General features: G+C 43.4%; 2 long non-coding RNA genes across 2 annotated transcripts; both read left to right on the top strand.

Moving 5' to 3' along the window:
• The first annotated feature begins 453 nt into the window (after window positions 1-453).
• Window positions 454-2,320, top strand: LOC106909876 (uncharacterized). Its single transcript, XR_001416185.2, has 2 exons — window positions 454-1,735; window positions 1,807-2,320. It is a non-coding gene; the product is annotated as an uncharacterized LOC106909876 (long non-coding RNA).
• A 4,372-nt stretch (window positions 2,321-6,692) lies between these two features.
• On the top strand, window positions 6,693-7,505 carry LOC106907338 (uncharacterized). The gene is made up of 2 exons (XR_001415573.2): window positions 6,693-6,920; window positions 6,992-7,505. It is a non-coding gene; the product is annotated as an uncharacterized LOC106907338 (long non-coding RNA).
• The last annotated feature ends 10,541 nt before the right edge of the window (window positions 7,506-18,046 follow it).

Below are 18,046 nucleotides of genomic sequence, written 5' to 3' on the forward strand. Positions count from 1 at the left end.
ACGCCCTTCAGATCTATCAGACCTTTGGACATCAGAGAAAAGATAGCATTTAATCTGTTGAAGCGCATTCTTTTAAGATCTAGCTCTGTAAAACTGACCTTTTAAAACTTCTGACTTATTGAAATTACCAATGCAGCAACTGTAAAGTACTGTCAAAAAATACCTTCTTCCTGAGAGCTGTGTTTGTTACCCGTTTCTACCAGGTGCACACTGATTCAAATCACTTCCTGTTCCTCTACCTTCATGCTGAATTTGTTTGCGGAGTGATGCTTGATCAGCATGTACCATTTGAATCCCATATCAAACATGTTTTTAGGACTTCCTTCTTTCACCTCTGTGAAAATAATCCATTTCACATTACTGATGAAAATAATCCAAATGATAACTACTAGTTAAGCTTTGGATAGTGTTGACTGAATTCCTTGTTAATCTCATGTTGAGAGATTGGAACATTAATTTGATATTTTTGGCTATAAACTAAAAAACAGATTTTTATCTCAACAGATGACAATACAATGTTTGGACAGGATGTTGGAAATGAAATTTAGGGACGTTTTTTCTATGAGAAAAATATAAGTACTCTTCACTGTTGATCTGTCGAAGGACCTCATCAGCTGTGGATTCAAGTGGGTTTTGCTTAGAATCTACAAGATGCTGGTGTCATGAATTGTTGGATGATGGTGAGGTAAACATGGTGGACCCAGGCTGAAGTGAGAGAAACGATGGTTTAATGATGGAAGACACGATCCAGACCAGGCAGCACAGGCAATGACTCACACAATGGAAGCAACTGGCATAATGCAAAGAGATGTGACCCGACAAGGGACCCGACAGGGAAACACAGACTGGTGGGATTAAATACACCTGGGAGTAATGAAGGGGAAACAAGAGACAGCTGGAGACAATCAAACTAGTGGATAGACGGACAACACAGAGACTAACCTGAACACAGAAACCTAAATAAATACACAGGAAAACCAAATCCTCACAGGTGTGCTTTTTTGACACTCTTTAAGTTCTTGACGACCAGGAGAGATAGTGAGATATGAACACCCCAAGAAATTGGAATGAGTGCACTATTCCACATAAACATCACTCATCTCCAGAGGATGGCGAATCCTAAAATCAACTATCAGTTCTTTTGTCTTAAAAGTATTAAACAACAGGTTACTTGCAGAGCACCATGAACTTCATCTCTAATCAGACCAACCACTGTTGTGTTGTCAACAAATTTGATTGAATTTGAAGACTGAATGGGAATGCAGTTTAAAGTATACACACTGTAAATGCAAACACGGTATTGAACTGAAAATAATAAGTTGACAAATCAGTTTTCAAATTGAAATCAATATTTACTTTTAGTAAGTTACTTGGAGGTCTCACTAACTTACTCTACTTGAGCTGTGTTAATTTAGAAAATGTTTTTTATAATTGTGTTTTTTTTCTGTGTTAGAAAGTACGTTGACCCAATACTGCATCCAAATACAAAGCACTTTACTTGATTTTTTTTTGTCAGGATCTGTGTTTTTGTTTTGCTTTTCTTTTGGTTTGAGTTTTTGTTTTGTTGGAGCTCCATCCTTCTTCTGGGCATCCTCTAGATGTCGCCAGAGGCGAGCCCCTGGGAGGCTGCGGGGGTAACCCCGTGGCCACACCTGTAGCTTGTTTGGAGGGCGTGGATTGCAGATATAAGCAGCGGCTGAACAACTTCTCATCGCCTGAGTGTTAGCTTACCTCGGTAACTATCGTTCCTGAGAAAGGCCCTCTGTGATCTACTCGTTATTTATTCCTTGTTGTCCTCTTTACCAGGTTATCCTGTTGCCTCCTCGCTACTCCTGTGTGTGCCATCAGCCTTGGGCTCAGAGAAAGCTCTTGTCCTTCGCCGTCTGTGAGTTGCTCCCCTCGTGTGTCCTCCCTCGACGCTGCCGGTGTTACCGGTCGGACGCCACCCCTCGTGTGTTCACCTTTCCCAGTCTCGGTCCGTCTCCAGTGGATTCCCCTTCGGGACGCAGCGGATCTGTCGATCCTGGCCCGAACCCATCTGGAAAGAAGGAACAACTGGACCGCGACGTACTTCGCTCTTTCCGCCGCAAATAACCTGTCCGCCCTCCGACGAGGCTCATTTTCCCAGCGCTCAGCTCTCAACTACTCACCTTCTGATCTAGTAAGAACCAGTTCAATTCTTTCCTGGAAAAAGAGACACACTCCTTCCTCCACTAACCCTCTGCCTCTCGTTGACAGTAAGACGACCGGGTCATCCGCTCCAGTATTCACTCCCTTCCCCTTCCCCTGGAATCAATAAACTCATTATTATTGTTATTTACTCTGACTCATCTGATTGTGTTCTTGCATGTGGGTTCGTAGAGTGAACACCGTCATGACAGAACACTCAGGCCAGATCACAACCTCCGCGGACTCAATCAGAAGAGCCTTATCCGATCAACACGCCTTAATTCAGTCCCATGATTCAGCGTTAAGAGAACTGGGAAACCGCCAAGCAGAGACAAACCGTCGACTAACTGAACTTTCTAATTTTCTTCAGAATTCAGTACAACAGGTTCCTGACCCCTCTCCTGCTCCTCCCGCAACTCCAGATCCGCCCGTCCATTCCGGGATTTCGGAGGTCCGTCCAGCTACACCGGAGAAGTTCTCAGGTGACATCAGGAAGGTTAAGGGATTTATCCTCCAGTGTACTATTGTCTTTAACCATTCACCGCAGAGTTTTCCCCATGATGATGCTAAGATTTCTTACATGCTATCCTTATTGACGGGTCGAGCCTTAGACTGGGCCGAAGCCCGATTCACTACTGCGTCCAATTACGGATGTACGTATCCTGAATTCCTGGCTGAGCTAAAGCAGGTTTTCTGCCAGGAGACAGAGAGAATGTCTGCCGCCAGAGAATTACATGGGCTAAGACAAGGCCAGAGAAGTGTTTCTGATTTCGCCATTGACTTTAGAATCAAGGCTGCAGCTTCGGGCTGGAACCCCATTGCTCTTAAGAGCGCCTTTTTCCATGGGCTAAACGAACAAATTAAAGATGAACTTGCTGCCCTTGACGAACCGGAGTCACTAGATGAGTTTATAAATCTAACAATAAAGTTGGATAATCGTATCCGTGCCAGGGCTAAGGAACGATCCCGCCGAGCCTTCTCTCCTCGTGTGTCTCTAACCAGTAGTCAGCCCTCTACCCAGCATTCACCTCCTTCTTCCACAGTTCATGAGCCTGAACCTATGCAACTTGGACACACGAGGCTTACACCAGAAGAACGGCAAAGGAGGATGCGCTCACGACTCTGCCTCTACTGTGGTGAGCCAAATCATGTAATCATTAACTGTCCCATTCGTTTAAACCAGTAGGGCCGGCATTCGGAGCGGGAAGACTGCCGGCACCACCCTCATCAAGACCCCGCTTAGTAATTCCAGTCACTCTATTTTATCAGACCGATTCACTCTCCCTGTCAGCCCTCATCGACTCTGGATGTGAACAGAACCTCATCTGTTCTGACATCATTCATCAACTCCCCGTCGAGATCGAACCCCTACCAGTTCCTCTCCGTGTCTCAGCCCTGGATGGGAGAAATCTACCCCAGATCACCCATAAAACTAAACCTCTTCGCCTGTTAATTTCCGGTAACCACACTGAAGAAATAACTTTTTATGTTTTTCCTGCTACCAGCTCACCCATTGTGCTAGGTTTCAACTGGCTGTTCACACACAACCCCCGAATAGATTGGGTGGAGGCCAAGATAGATTCCTGGTCTACCAAGTGCCACTCCTCTTGTCTCCGCTCCGCTGTCCCGGCTCAGACCTCAGTCTCAGCTTCTGCTGAGGTCGACCCCCCCGATGTTACCTCAGTGCCCAGTGAGTATCACGACCTCATTGCTGTTTTCAGTAAGGACAAAGCCCTGTCTCTTCCGCCTCACAGACCTTACGACTGTGCAATCGACCTCCTGCCTGGAGCCCCACTACCCAATAGCAGGCTCTACAACATTTCCAGGTCTGAACGTCATACTATGGAGGACTACATCAATAAGTCCCTCGCAGCGGGCATCATTCGGACGTCCTCGTCCCCACTGGGTGCTGGTTTCTTTTTTGTAGGAAAGAAGGATGGTTCACTGAGACCGTGTATAGATTACAGAGGTCTAAACCTAATCACTGTTAAGAATAAGTACCCATTACCCCTGCTCTCCTCAGCCTTTGAGCCCGTTCAGGGCGCTACCATTTTCTCTAAGTTAGATCTCAGAAACGCCTATCACCTGCTCCGCATTAGAGAGGGCGATGAGTGGAAGACGGCATTCAAGACTCCCATGGGACATTACGAATATTTGGTTATGCCGTTTGGCCTGTCTAATGCTCCCGCTTTCTTCCAGGCCCTGGTTAATGACGTCCTCCGAGATTTTATTAATGTTTTTGTTTTTGTCTATCTAGATGACATCTTGATTTACTCCAAGTCCCTCGTTGAACACCAGAAACATGTTCGCTTGGTTCTCCAGCGGCTTCTGGAGAACAAACTATATGTGAAAGCCGAGAAATGTGAGTTCCACCGTCCATCTGTTACCTTCCTGGGTTACGTCCTTGAGGGCGGACAGGTAAGAGCGGCAGAGGATAAAATAAAAGCAGTCCTGGACTGGCCTAAACCCGAGACCCGCAAACAATTACAACGTTTCCTTGGGTTTGCTAACTTCTATAGAAGGTTCATCCGTAATTACAGCCAGACGGCCTCTCCCCTTACGGCTCTTACCTCTACCAAGAAGGTGTTCTGTTGGAATCATCAAGCTGATGCAGCCTTTGCTGAGCTCAAGTCACGGTTCGCTAAGGCTCCTGTTCTGGTCCAGCCCGACCCCACTAAACAGTTCGTGGTGGAGGTGGACGCCTCCGACACTGGGGTCGGGGCTGTTCTCTCCCAAACCTCCGATCGAGATCTTAAACTGCATCCATGTGCCTTCTTTTCCCGCAGGCTCTCCCCAGCCGAACGCAATTATAATGTGGGGGATAGAGAGCTCTTAGCCATAAAGTTGGCGCTAGAGGAATGGCGCCACTGGCTTGAGGGAGCGGAGCAACCTGTCTTAGTCTGGACCGACCATAAAAACTTGTCATATCTTCAGTCAGCTAAAAGATCCAACCCCCGTCACTCACGCTGGTCTCTGTTCTTCTCACGGTTTAACTTATCTATTTCCTATCGTCCAGGCTCAAAGAACGTGAAACCGGATGCTCTGTCCAGGATCCATTCCTTTGACGACTCGGAGGAGACCCCAGCTTTCATCCTCCCACCTAGCTGTACGGTAGGAGTGGTCACCTGGGAGATGGAGGACATCATCCGTCAGGCACAACTAACCGAAGCTCCTCCAGAATCCTGTCCTCCGGGTAAATTGTATGTCCCTTCAGCTGTCCGTTCCCGGTTCATCCAGTGGATTCACGCATCCAAGTTCTCAGCTCACCCTGGCATCAGTCGCACCATCGGACTGATAAGTCGCAGATTCTGGTGGAAATCCTTACACAAGGATGTCAAGGAGTATGTCTCAGCCTGCACAGTCTGTGCAAGAAACAAGTCGTCAAATCAACCTCCGGCAGGCCTTCTCCAACCGCTACCCACACCTAAGCGGCCGTGGTCCCACATCGCTATCGATTTTGTTACCGGACTTCCGACTTCTAAAGGTATGACCACTATCCTAACTATAATCGACCGTTTCTCCAAGGCCTGTCATCTCGTTTCACTTCGTAAGTTACCCACTGCTGCTCAGACCGCCATGCTCCTCATAAAACATGTATTCAAGCTCCATGGGATTCCTCAGGAGATTCTCTCGGACCGGGGTCCCCAGTTTGTCTCGCAGGTCTGGCGCCAGTTCTGCTCCGCCCTGGGAGCCAAAGTGGCTCTCAGCTCCGGTTACCATCCCCAAACCAACGGGCAAACGGAGCGTATGAACCAGGAGCTTGAGGCCACCCTGCGATGTCTCACCTCCACCAACCCCGACGACTGGGCCCAACACCTTCCTTGGGTAGAATACGCACACAACAGTCACATTTCTGCAGCTACTGGTCTTTCTCCTTTTGAAATAGTCCTTGGATATCAACCACCACTCCTACCATCTGATGAAGAAAACATTTCGGTCACGTCAGTCCAGCATCACATCCGCAGAACTCATAAGATCTGGAAGGATGCCATCTCCGCCCTCAGCAACACGGCTATTCTTAACAAACGACTGGCGGACCGAAGAAGAACTCCAGCCCCGACATACTCCGTAGGCCAAAAGGTATGGCTATCCACACGCAACATTCCCCTTAAATCTATGTCTAAGAAGTTGTCCCCCAGGTTCATCGGCCCCTACGAGGTATTGGCGATCGTGGGTTCCTCAGCTGTGCGACTTCGACTCCCCCCGTCTCTACGCATCCATCCTACCTTTCATGTATCCCAGCTCAAACCCGTCCTATCCAGTAACCTTTGCCCTCCGGCCGAACCCCCTCCACCCGCCCGTGACATAGATGGCCATCCGGCCTTCACCGTCCGCCGGATTGTTGCCTCCCGGCGGCGAGGTCGGGGCCACCAGTACCTTGTCGACTGGGAGGGCTATGGTCCAGAGGAACGTTCCTGGGTTCCTGGATCGCTTATTTTGGACTCTACCCTTATTAGGGATTTTGAGGACTCGCACCCCTCATCCTCTGCTCGGCCGCCAGGTGGCGTCCGTTGAGGGGGGGGTACTGTCAGGATCTGTGTTTTTGTTTTGCTTTTCTTTTGGTTTGAGTTTTTGTTTTGTTGGAGCTCCATCCTTCTTCTGGGCATCCTCTAGATGTCGCCAGAGGCGAGCCCCTGGGAGGCTGCGGGGGTAACCCCGTGGCCACACCTGTAGCTTGTTTGGAGGGCGTGGATTGCAGATATAAGCAGCGGCTGAACAACTTCTCATCGCCTGAGTGTTAGCTTACCTCGGTAACTATCGTTCCTGAGAAAGGCCCTCTGTGATCTACTCGTTATTTATTCCTTGTTGTCCTCTTTACCAGGTTATCCTGTTGCCTCCTCGCTACTCCTGTGTGTGCCATCAGCCTTGGGCTCAGAGAAAGCTCTTGTCCTTCGCCGTCTGTGAGTTGCTCCCCTCGTGTGTCCTCCCTCGACGCTGCCGGTGTTACCGGTCGGACGCCACCCCTCGTGTGTTCACCTTTCCCAGTCTCGGTCCGTCTCCAGTGGATTCCCCTTCGGGACGCAGCGGATCTGTCGATCCTGGCCCGAACCCATCTGGAAAGAAGGAACAACTGGACCGCGACGTACTTCGCTCTTTCCGCCGCAAATAACCTGTCCGCCCTCCGACGAGGCTCATTTTCCCAGCGCTCAGCTCTCAACTACTCACCTTCTGATCTAGTAAGAACCAGTTCAATTCTTTCCTGGAAAAAGAGACACACTCCTTCCTCCACTAACCCTCTGCCTCTCGTTGACAGTAAGACGACCGGGTCATCCGCTCCAGTATTCACTCCCTTCCCCTTCCCCTGGAATCAATAAACTCATTATTATTGTTATTTACTCTGACTCATCTGATTGTGTTCTTGCATGTGGGTTCGTAGAGTGAACACCGTCATGACATTTTTCCCCTTTTTGTTATTTTTTATTTTTCTCCCCGCTACATTTCAAAGGCAAATATTGAACATTTTACATCACTGCAGATGTAATAATAAATATGTGAAAATAATAACCAAAATAATCATTTTCCTCCATTGAACCTGCCACTTTTAATATGTTTCATCCATCAGGCTCGTTTGGTGGGGTAGCACTAACCCGTTTAATCCCAATTTTTTTCCTGCAAAATAAGTGCATGCATTTCAATCCTTGGACCTCCCTGACACATGATATTTAAGAATTATTACATTTTATGTTGGCTATATTAGCAAAAATGTAGGTTTTATACTCGGCAACAACTTTTGCCGGTGGGAAATTACATAGTCTAAATTACACAAATCTATTTACATATAAAAAAATAAGAAAGAAATATGACAGGCATAACCTATTACACACAAGCGTGTTCAGGAATATTTTAGATACATAAAGATTCAAATATGCCATGTCCTGTATATGTCGTCTCAATGTGCGAAGTGACCTTTGACCTCATTTGGTCATTTCATCATTGAGGTAAAGTCAGGTGAAAATGTTAGTTTGAACAAATGTGTATCTGAGAGGAACTTCTCCCAGTTCCACCAGACCAAGCACTACTACACCTCAGCCATGTCCTACAGTAGTGTGTCAGGCGTGGCGTCATCTTGTAGTCGTCAGAAAGGGTCGCCTTTTGGGAGGTGAGGGGTTAACTGTGGGATTATCAGTGATGTAGAAAACATTATTTTGAGGTTCCTTCAGGCCTAGAAGATCTAAAATAATTAATAGTTTTAAGCTGTGTGGAAATAGCAAGACATGTAGAATAAACATTTCTTTGGAGATCTGAACGAAACACCATCTACATAACCACAGAATGATTAGAGGTCAAAGAGTGAAAGCACAGAGAAAAAAACTCAGAAGATGACATCCTCCAGAAAGTCATGATGCACACCAAACGGGTACTGCTGTGTTAAAATAAAAGGATAAAAATTCACCAAGAATGTAGTGGTGAGGACATGATATACAGTGGGGAGAAAAAGTATTTGATACACTGTTGATTTTTCTGATTTTCCCACTTGCAAAGCATGTAGAAGACTGTAATTTTTATCATAGGTACTCTTCAACTGTGAGTGATGGAATCTAAAACAAAAATTCAGAAAAATACAATGTATGATTTTTAAATAATTAATTTCCATTTTATTGTGTGAAATAAGTATTTGATCATCTATCAACCAGTAAGAATTTTGGCTCTCACAGACATGTTAGTTCTTCTTTAAGAAGCCCTCCTGTTCTCCACTCATTACCTGTATTAACTGCACCTGTTTGAACTCCTTACCTGTATAAAAGACACCTGTCCACACACTCAATCAATCAGACTCCAGCATCTCCACAATGCCCAAGACCAGAGAGCTGTGTAAGGACATCAGGGATAAAATTGTAGATCTGCACAAGGCTGGGATGGGCTACAGGACAATAGGCAAGCAGCTTGGTGAGAAGGCAACAACAGTTGGTGCAATTATTAGAAAATGGAAGAAATACAAAATAACGGAAAATCTCCCTCGGTATGGGGTGCCATGCAAGATCTCACCTCGTGGAGCATCATTGATCTTGAGGAAGGTGAGGAATGAGCCCAGAACTACACGGCAGCACCTGATCAATGACCTGAATAGAGCTGGGACCACAGTCTCAAAGAAAACAATCAGTAACACTCTACGCCAGGGGTCCCCAAACTTTTTCCTGCAAGGGCCACATAACTGTTCCCTTTTCTGGTCGGCGGCTGGTCTTAGTTTTTCGAGAAAAAAACCTTAGAAAACTTTTGTTGACGGGGGGTTTACTGCCGACAACATATTCGCGTTTGTAGATAGATTTTTACCCAGAATGCAAATGGGAAAAAACCGTGAGCGAAACGGTGACTGGTACTGACTAGTATATATTCCATTGAGGGAAACTAAGTTTCATATCTGCTCAAGAGCCCCCCTGGTGGTTGAAGAAAAATCCACATAAATATGAAGAAAAAAAAAACACTGAATGCTCTCTGGTATTGTTCAGGGGGCCAGACCAAATGAGGAGGTGGGCCAGATCCAGCCCACAGGCCATAGCTTGGGGACCCCTGCTCTACACCATCAAGGATTAAAATCCTGCAGTGCATGCAAGGTGCCCTTCCTCAAGCCAACACATGTCAAAGCCCATCTGATGTTTGCAAATGACCATCTGAATGATCCAGAGGAGGAATGGGAGAAGGTCATGTGGTCTGATGAGACAAAAATAGAACTTTTTGGTTTAAACTCCACTCGTCATGTTTGGAGGAAGAAGAATGATGAGTACAACCCCAAGAACACCATCCCAACCGTGAAGCATGGTGGTGGAAACATCATTCTTTGGGGATGCTTTTCTGCAAAGGGGACAGGACGACTGCACCATATTGTGGGAAGGATGGATGGGGCCATGTATCGTGAGATTTTGGCCAACAACCTCCTTCCCTCAGTAAGAGCACTGAAGATGGGTCGTGGCTGGGTCTTCCAGCATGATAACGACCCAAAACACACAGCCAGGGCAACTAAAGAGTGGCTCCGTAGGAAACATCTTAAGGTCCTGGAGTGGCCTAGCCAGTCTCCAGACCTGAATCCAATAGAAAATCTTTGGAGGGAACTTAAAGTCCGTGTGGCCCAGAGATGGCCCCGAAACCTGAAGGCTCTGGAGGAGATCTGTATGGAGGAGTGGGCCAAAATCCCTGCTGCAGTGTGTGCAAACCTGGTCAAGAACTACAGGAAACGTCTCTGTAATTGCAAACAAAGGTTTCTGTACCAAATATTAAGTTTCATTTTTCTGGTGTATCAAATACTTATTTCACACAATAAAATGGAAATTAATTATTTAAAAATCATACATTGTATTTTTCTGGATTTTTGTTTTAGATTCCATCACTCACAGTTGAAGAGTACCTATGATAAAAATTAGTCTTCTACAAGCTTTGCAAGTGGGAAAACCTGAAAAATCAACAGTGTATCAAATACTTGTTCTCCCCACTGTATCTAGATGCTACAGTTAGCATCGCAAAAAAGGGAAGAAAAGGTTCTCCACCAGACTGTCTATGAATTAGTGGTACGTAATCCAGGAAAGAATGCTTCGCCCTGCCAGTGGCTACATGTGACGGTCACTTTTTCCTTGAGACATTGAAAACCGATGTTTAACGACACTGTGGTCGTAAAGGACTATATCCACCAGTAACATTTCCATTCTGATGGAAGCCATATGCCTGACATTTGCCAAGAAAAACTTGTACGACACAGTAAACATGAACCACTGCTTCAGCAAACACAGAGGACTTCAAACTGCCATGTGATGAAGAATGCAAAGGAGATAGTAAGAATAACCTTTGACTTTTTAGAAATTAAATAGATGCAATAGTATTCATCATTCAGAAAAAAATTATATAGGACAATAATAAAAGACCGAAATAATTATTGCAACTTTTACAGATGTAGAAAATGTTTTGGTTGCCTCCTTGGCTCTTTTACAGATTTTTCTGTATTTTTTATTTTTTATTTTTTCTGGCTAATACGTTTAACAGAGAATACAAATGATTTGTGAAAAGTCCGTACAATTAGAGTTCCCTGCTCTGAAGCCTACAGCCTTCACAGCAATTAGGAATAAAATCTGTTAAGAACTCTGAAAACTGCTGCAGAAAATCCTTTTTATATGTAGGAGGACAGTAAAGAACCATGCATGGTACCGGGTGAGGAGGTTCAGTGACAAACAGAATTAGAGTAAGGCGCTCAATGCAATATTCTGAATTTGAAATAACTGAGGCAAAAGATAAAATTTGACTCACCTCAGTTTGTCTAATCAGAGCAGACCAAACGTCTTCGATGGCCATCAGGACCCAGCTGCATGATTGAAAAAAGAAAACTTGGTCATTTTCAGCAAGAAAACAGTTACTGCATTTTAAAAACACTTGCTGTAGGCATGTTCAGTAAATTAATTTAGAGCAGATTTGGGTGAAACAAAGTGCTTTTGGATTTATGTTTCATTCACCATAGTTTCATAGAATGCAGAAAACCTCTTTTAAAAGCAAATAATCAAAAGTCTTCATCTGGATCAGCCACATGGTATTTTTAAAGGGACCCATGATTAGTTGTAACAATAGACAATACAGTCATAATACTGTAGGTTGTTTAGCTTTTATAAATTGCAATAAAATATTGCCATACGAACCTTTTCATGTTGTTCACAATGCAATGCATTCTGGATAAATGATGTCTACCCTATTGGTCCGTCCAGTCTGGTCAGACTGTGTGATCCAGTCAGGACTACTGCAGCGGTGTGTCCGGTCCGGCAGCAGCTCTTTGAATGCCTTTTGTTCTTGTGCCTTCTTGTTGCTTTTACAGTGTAAAGTCTGTTAACTTTACACTTTACACTTTACATTAATAAACCTTTAAACTTCTATCGGTTTTCACTGGGAATCTTTTTGTGCACAGTGTGTAAATTAAATTTAGGAACATGAATAATTCTTTTTTGTCCAGAAAAAAAAAATCAAGCTGACTTTCTCACTAAAGCAGCAGGTGGTGCTAATGCACCTACATGTTTGAGTTACTTGTCGTGACACTTTTATTTAAGAACCTTTTACAAAGCAATTGTACAAAACAAAGACAATGTATGAACCACAGGAGGGTTTTATGTCTCCTCCTCTTAGTGAATAGTGTAATACATACAAAAAAAAAAGAATCCTTCCTCTGAGACATGAAACAATATGTTCTTATCATCATTCACTTGTGTGAAAAGCCCCCTCCCTAAGTGACCTGGTCAGCTGAATCCATCCTAACCACGTTCTCAGAGTTGCTGCAGTATAACGTAGCAATACTAACTTAGAAAACTGATTCTCTCTAAGAAACTTCCTCAAATCTCACCCATAAAATGAAAATGTTCGAAAAGGCTGAAATCTCCGCTCTGTGCATGTTTCCTCAGAGATTACAGATTAGTGCGTGCCAGAGGCATTTCCTGCACAGAGAACAGAACCTGACAGAACGTAAAAAAAAAGAAAAGAAAAATGTGTTGACCCACAGAAGGTCTTTACAGTTATTTTTATTTTTCTCTATCACTCTAAACGAGCAGCTTGTTCTTTTTGGACCCCGGACACTCTCTAAAGCTCAGACCCCATGAACTGCCTCAAAAGTGTATTTCAAGTCTTTTGGGTTGCTAAGTGTGTGGAGCAGTTCAGTTCAGTTCACTTCCTTTTGTCCCCCAAGGGGAAAATTTGAGCATTTTAAACATAAACCATAACATAAGAGCACATCAACCACCAATTCATAAATACAAACACACTACAACAAGAATGCAGTGTGTTTGAAAGCTTGCAAAAAGAGTTCTTCCATCTGTTTCTGTGAGTAACATGGCCTCTTTAAAACTCGGTTTGATGGTAATGTGCTGACAGGGGAGAAATTCATCATCCACTCCATCGACATAAATATATCTTACAAAGCTCAGCAGATTCATCATTCCACATGTTGGTAGATTCATCCAGCCGTAGTGAGAAGAACCAGGTTTGGTATAAATGAGTCACCAGCTGATCTTCAACACTTTCAGCCATCAGTTTTATGTCGCTACATGGCGTCATTGGAGAGCGTCGTTTTGTCAGTGTCATTGCTAGCTTTCTCACCAAGCATTTTGTTAGCCGGCACTTTTGTCATCAGACATGAATGTCATTCATGCTCGACAAACGGCCCTATCCTGCAAACTGATTGCTGCAAGTGGGAAGAAAGTGTTAAGGAAGAAATTTCTAAATAAGTTAACTTTGGAAAAAAGTTTGGCTCTCTCTTCCTCTGGATCCCAGGTCCTCTCGGCGGGCCACGTGTGGCCACAAGGAAAACAACAATGTGTGTTGACGTCACAGAATTACAGAGTTTAATCCAATATAAGACAATGCCTAAACTTACACCAGAAACTGCAGAACAACGGAGACATACATTCATTTACCTGACATAAATGGAAAGAAGAAGAAAAGCAAAGACGTGCAAAGACATCTTTGGAGAAGTTGCAAAAGCAAATCTGATCTGTTACTTCTGTGTAGAAAGTTTTATCTTCTTGTATTTAATTTATTCAAATAAGGCGTATCTTTGCTCATCCAACCAGGAGCTATCTCTGACCCTCTCTCAAGCCAGAAACCCCTGCCGTGTTTACGGCCTTTCACAGATGAGTGTGAAAAGCTGGAACTTCCACTGTATTGTTTTCCCACACAGACAAAAGGCAGTTCAAACGATCCTAGCAAACCATCTGCTGTAACTACAAGTAAAATAAAGGTCAATAGGCCAGAATACATTACTAATTTCAAAACCACAATTAGGGCATTTGAATTAAGACATGTTACGTTTTAAAACTAGCTTATTTTAAATTTATTTTCTCAACAAAAGAAACAAGCGTGGCGGACGATAAATGAGAATGAAGTTGTTAGTGCGCTGGAGAACAACTTCCACCATTAGCATTCAGACGCGCTGTGTATGACATTATTGCGTCCACTGCTGGACCTTCCATGCTTGAAGTCCTAAAGATTCTACATAGAAACATGGAATGAATTTTGCCAGATTTGTCTAACTTTTGTAAATAAAGGGATTGCAGCCAAATTATCCGTTTGCTGGAACCTATTTCCATCTGAGATAGAGGTGAGGGAGACAGACGGTAATCGGTTTAGCTCAATAGTTTTTACATGACTGTTATTATTACTGTCTGGTAGCACCATCTGGCAACCTGTGGCCCTGTGCTGTGCCACTATGTGGCCACAATTTCCATTTCCTCTGTAAGAATTCACATCACAGACCAGGAATTCATCCATCACAAGCAAAATGAGTTAATGACCTAAACTGTAAATGTTGGCAAGAAAAACAAGTTTATGTGTGAATGTAGTTGATTTGATCACTTCATGTCTTGTGAGGTAATGTGTTTTTCAGGGATGCTGACAGATTTATAGGTTAAAAGTTTCTTTAGACTTTTCACATAAATGTTAAGAGACTTTAACAGAGACTAATGATCGGCGATCATTGGCTCTTGTTGCCGTTACCGATCACCTGCATCTCATTTCCCAGCCTGCCTGTGCAGCTGGTCTCCTCTTTCCTTCACACTGCGCAAACGCGCAGCAACAAATCCTAAGCGATGTGGAACTATAACGCACTGAGTGAATGGGGAAGTTTGCTGCGGAAAATTGAAGCAGGTCAAAATGCATCAACACAACGAAGCTAATACGACATAAAAACAATGACATACTTGACGGAGTTTGGCTACATCGAGGCTCACTGCAGTAAAAAAGACATACGGAGGATCAGATAGCAGGTAAAGCAGCGCACAGCTACAAACACTCACCCGGATTAGCATGACGGTCAGAAAGCTAAACAAATAACCTGGAAAATTATTTAAGTCTTCGAGCTGCGATGTAAGACGCTGGTTCTGCTCTCGCTGTTGAACCGCTGCTACGCTACAGGTAGTAATATTAAACAGACGGAGCTTCGCTTCTGCTCCAGCTGGTAGTGACTCTCACACCGAACCTCTGCTTAAATCTGCAGCATCTAACTTTAAAAAATAAATTTTACATACGTATTAAAACTTTCGCTGTCCTAACATGAGACAGATAATCTCTGAAAAAAAAAATCGATCTCCTCCCTGTTCTACATAATTACTCCGCTCAGTCAGAAACAGCCAATCAGAGCTAGCAGTAATCAGCTAGCCGCCATGCTATCAGGAAGTTTTCATTCAGTAACTCAGGATTGTTTATTGTAATGGAACCTGTTTTTGCCTTTGAATGTTAAGTTTTATACTTGAATTTTTTGGCAATGTTGAGAGGTTTTATTTTGGCTCTTTGTATTATTTAGCCTCTTCAGAGCCTTCATATGTTATCAGTCTGTTAAAGATAGTATTATCAATAGCAGTACAATTTGCACAATGACTGCTTTGTTTTTTTCTTGGAAAAAGTTATTAAAAACAAGTTTTTGTCTAAATTAAGGTGAATTCATGGTTCCTTTTTCCACATAATGTAACCGGTAGGGTTTATGATAAAAAAAATAAATAATAATAATTATGGTATCGGTGATCGATATCGGTATCGGCAGGAAAAAACCTGATCGGCACATCTCTAACAGAGACATATGCAGTTCACTCAGTTGATTCAGTAGATCCTGGACGACCAAACCTGGTGAAATGAAGACTAAATAAAGAGAAATGAATTAGTATACCTACAAATGTAAATAGAAACTGTTTAAATATTTATGGATGTATAAAGTTCAGATGCCATGATGCTGTTTCTCAATGGCAAAGGGGGAAATAATTGACTTCTTTCATAAGGAATATCTTGTCTTAGTTTTTCAAAATATGAAAAATTTAAGACAGCCTATAAACGACATCAACATAACAAACAATATAGAAAGTAGTGTACTTTATTAAAACTTGTTTTACATGTTTAGTAAAATGTTTTGCTTTTGCACATTTGACACATTTATTTTGTCATCAGTTATAATTTTAACCAGAAAACTTTACTTGGACATTTTAATCAATGATTTGGATGTGGACTTCCTGATAATAAAGAATTACAATACTCCACCCCTGGCGTAATAAAGAAATGCATGGACTAGTTTGTCAGTTTCACTCCTGGACAGGACATGTCTACTTTTGGCAAGGTGGAGGAAGGAAATCCTAACATCCTGTCTCATGTGGGATTTATCCTGGTGAAAAATAGCACTAAGGTTTGTTTCAATTTAATGATCCAGATTCAGTGATTTACTATTTTGCAAGAGAACATTTCCTGCTTTTTTAAATCTTAAAGTTTTTTTCTAGAAAGTTTCTGAGAATAATCTCAAAATTTCTGAGGTTTTTGACAGAAATTTACTTCTCCTTTTTTATATTTATATCCACAATGACCTAATGTACAGTCATACACATGGGCTGTTAACTTCTCTTTTTATGGAGCTCCCTGCTGGGTCTTTCTATATTATTAAGCACCAAAGCGGCCAAAAGCTGAACTATCACTTGAGAGTGAAAGAGATTTTAGGAAAAAAACCCTCAAAATAAAACTTATTTGCAAACTGATTTATTTTATGAAAACTGTTATGGATTCATTTTTTCTTTGTTTATTCTTATTCTGCTTCTGTTTAAGTCAAAGCAGCAACTTTTGAAATTTTGTCAACACTGTGTAGTACTAAATATTAAATTAAAGCCGCAAGCAGCCTCACACGGCCCTCGCAGCTCACCGCCCCTCCGGCCTATTGGTGACCGCTGGGTTCCCAGTACCACCGCCCGCCACCACAGACGCTCTCGCGCAGGTTCCGCTCCGGTGCCCCATGCGATCCCTTTGTTTGATGAGGTGTTATTTCTCTGAGAACTCAATTTCTCCATCAATCTCTCTGTCTGTGATGGAGTAATACTGACCCCTACTGACGAAATACTGAAATAGTTGCGAAACAGTGACTGCTGATGAATAACAAACTATATTATTTTTAATCAAAATTAATGAATCGCTGGAGTCAAATTATAATGGAATTCTATTGGGCTCTTTACAAGTTGACAAAAGTCAATCGTAGAGGTTTGTTGAGAATCAGATGATGCATGTGTGATTTATAGACGACTGTATGAATATGGCGAGGGATTGCAATTCACCATTTGGGCACGGTTCAGCCAGCATTGAGAGTTCATCATCATGTCATTTTATGTCAGTTGGCAAAAAACAGGTGACTTCCTGTTTGAAGGGGGCGGTGCTTAGGTGATGTCACCAATTGACCATGTGAATGTGATGAGGGCCGGTCTACAATGAGACATAGAAGGTCTGATGCAGCTGCGACCTTGTATGTGGAAGTTGTTGCACTTTGATGTTTCATGGTTTGAATAGTCAAAGTTTGACACTTAGCCACGCCCACATGCTTTGATATATGAAAAATCCTGTGATAACCTTTGACCTTCAATGCCCCAAGCTTATGCTGAGTGATACTGAAGTTTGTATCTGAAAAGCTGTTGTAAGAAATAGTGGCTTTTATCCAGAATGGCCGACTTCCTGTTGGGTTTGGACCATGACTCCAAGAGACTTTTTTGTAGGTCCTTACAAGATACACATGCACACCAAGTTTCACAATTCTGGGTTAAAGCATGGCTTGGGGCTGATCATCAGTGGCGCAACTACACATTATTCAGGTGGATGCGAAAACATATATCGGCGCCCCCCCCCCAAGGGAAGGAACGTCAGGGTGAAGGAGTGACGCTCCCCCCTGGCGCCCCCTCTGGCGCTGCGCCCCTATGCGTTGCATAGGCTGCATACCCACTTTTTGCGCCTCTGCTGATCATTTAGATTATTCTAGGGGGTGCTATAGAGAAATTAGGCAATGACAGTGGATAAGGATCAATCCTAGAGAGTTTGTTGCAGCTCGGCTCGAAACTGTGGAATTTAGAGCCAAACATATGGCAATGGTGTTACAGGTCACTTCGCTACGCCGACATGACGCCATGCCCCC

The sequence above is a fragment of the Poecilia mexicana genome, unplaced genomic scaffold (assembly GCF_051168715.1).
Source record: "Poecilia mexicana isolate PSO_F unplaced genomic scaffold, ASM5116871v1 scaffold_8, whole genome shotgun sequence".
Classification (NCBI taxonomy): Eukaryota; Metazoa; Chordata; class Actinopteri; order Cyprinodontiformes; family Poeciliidae; genus Poecilia; species Poecilia mexicana.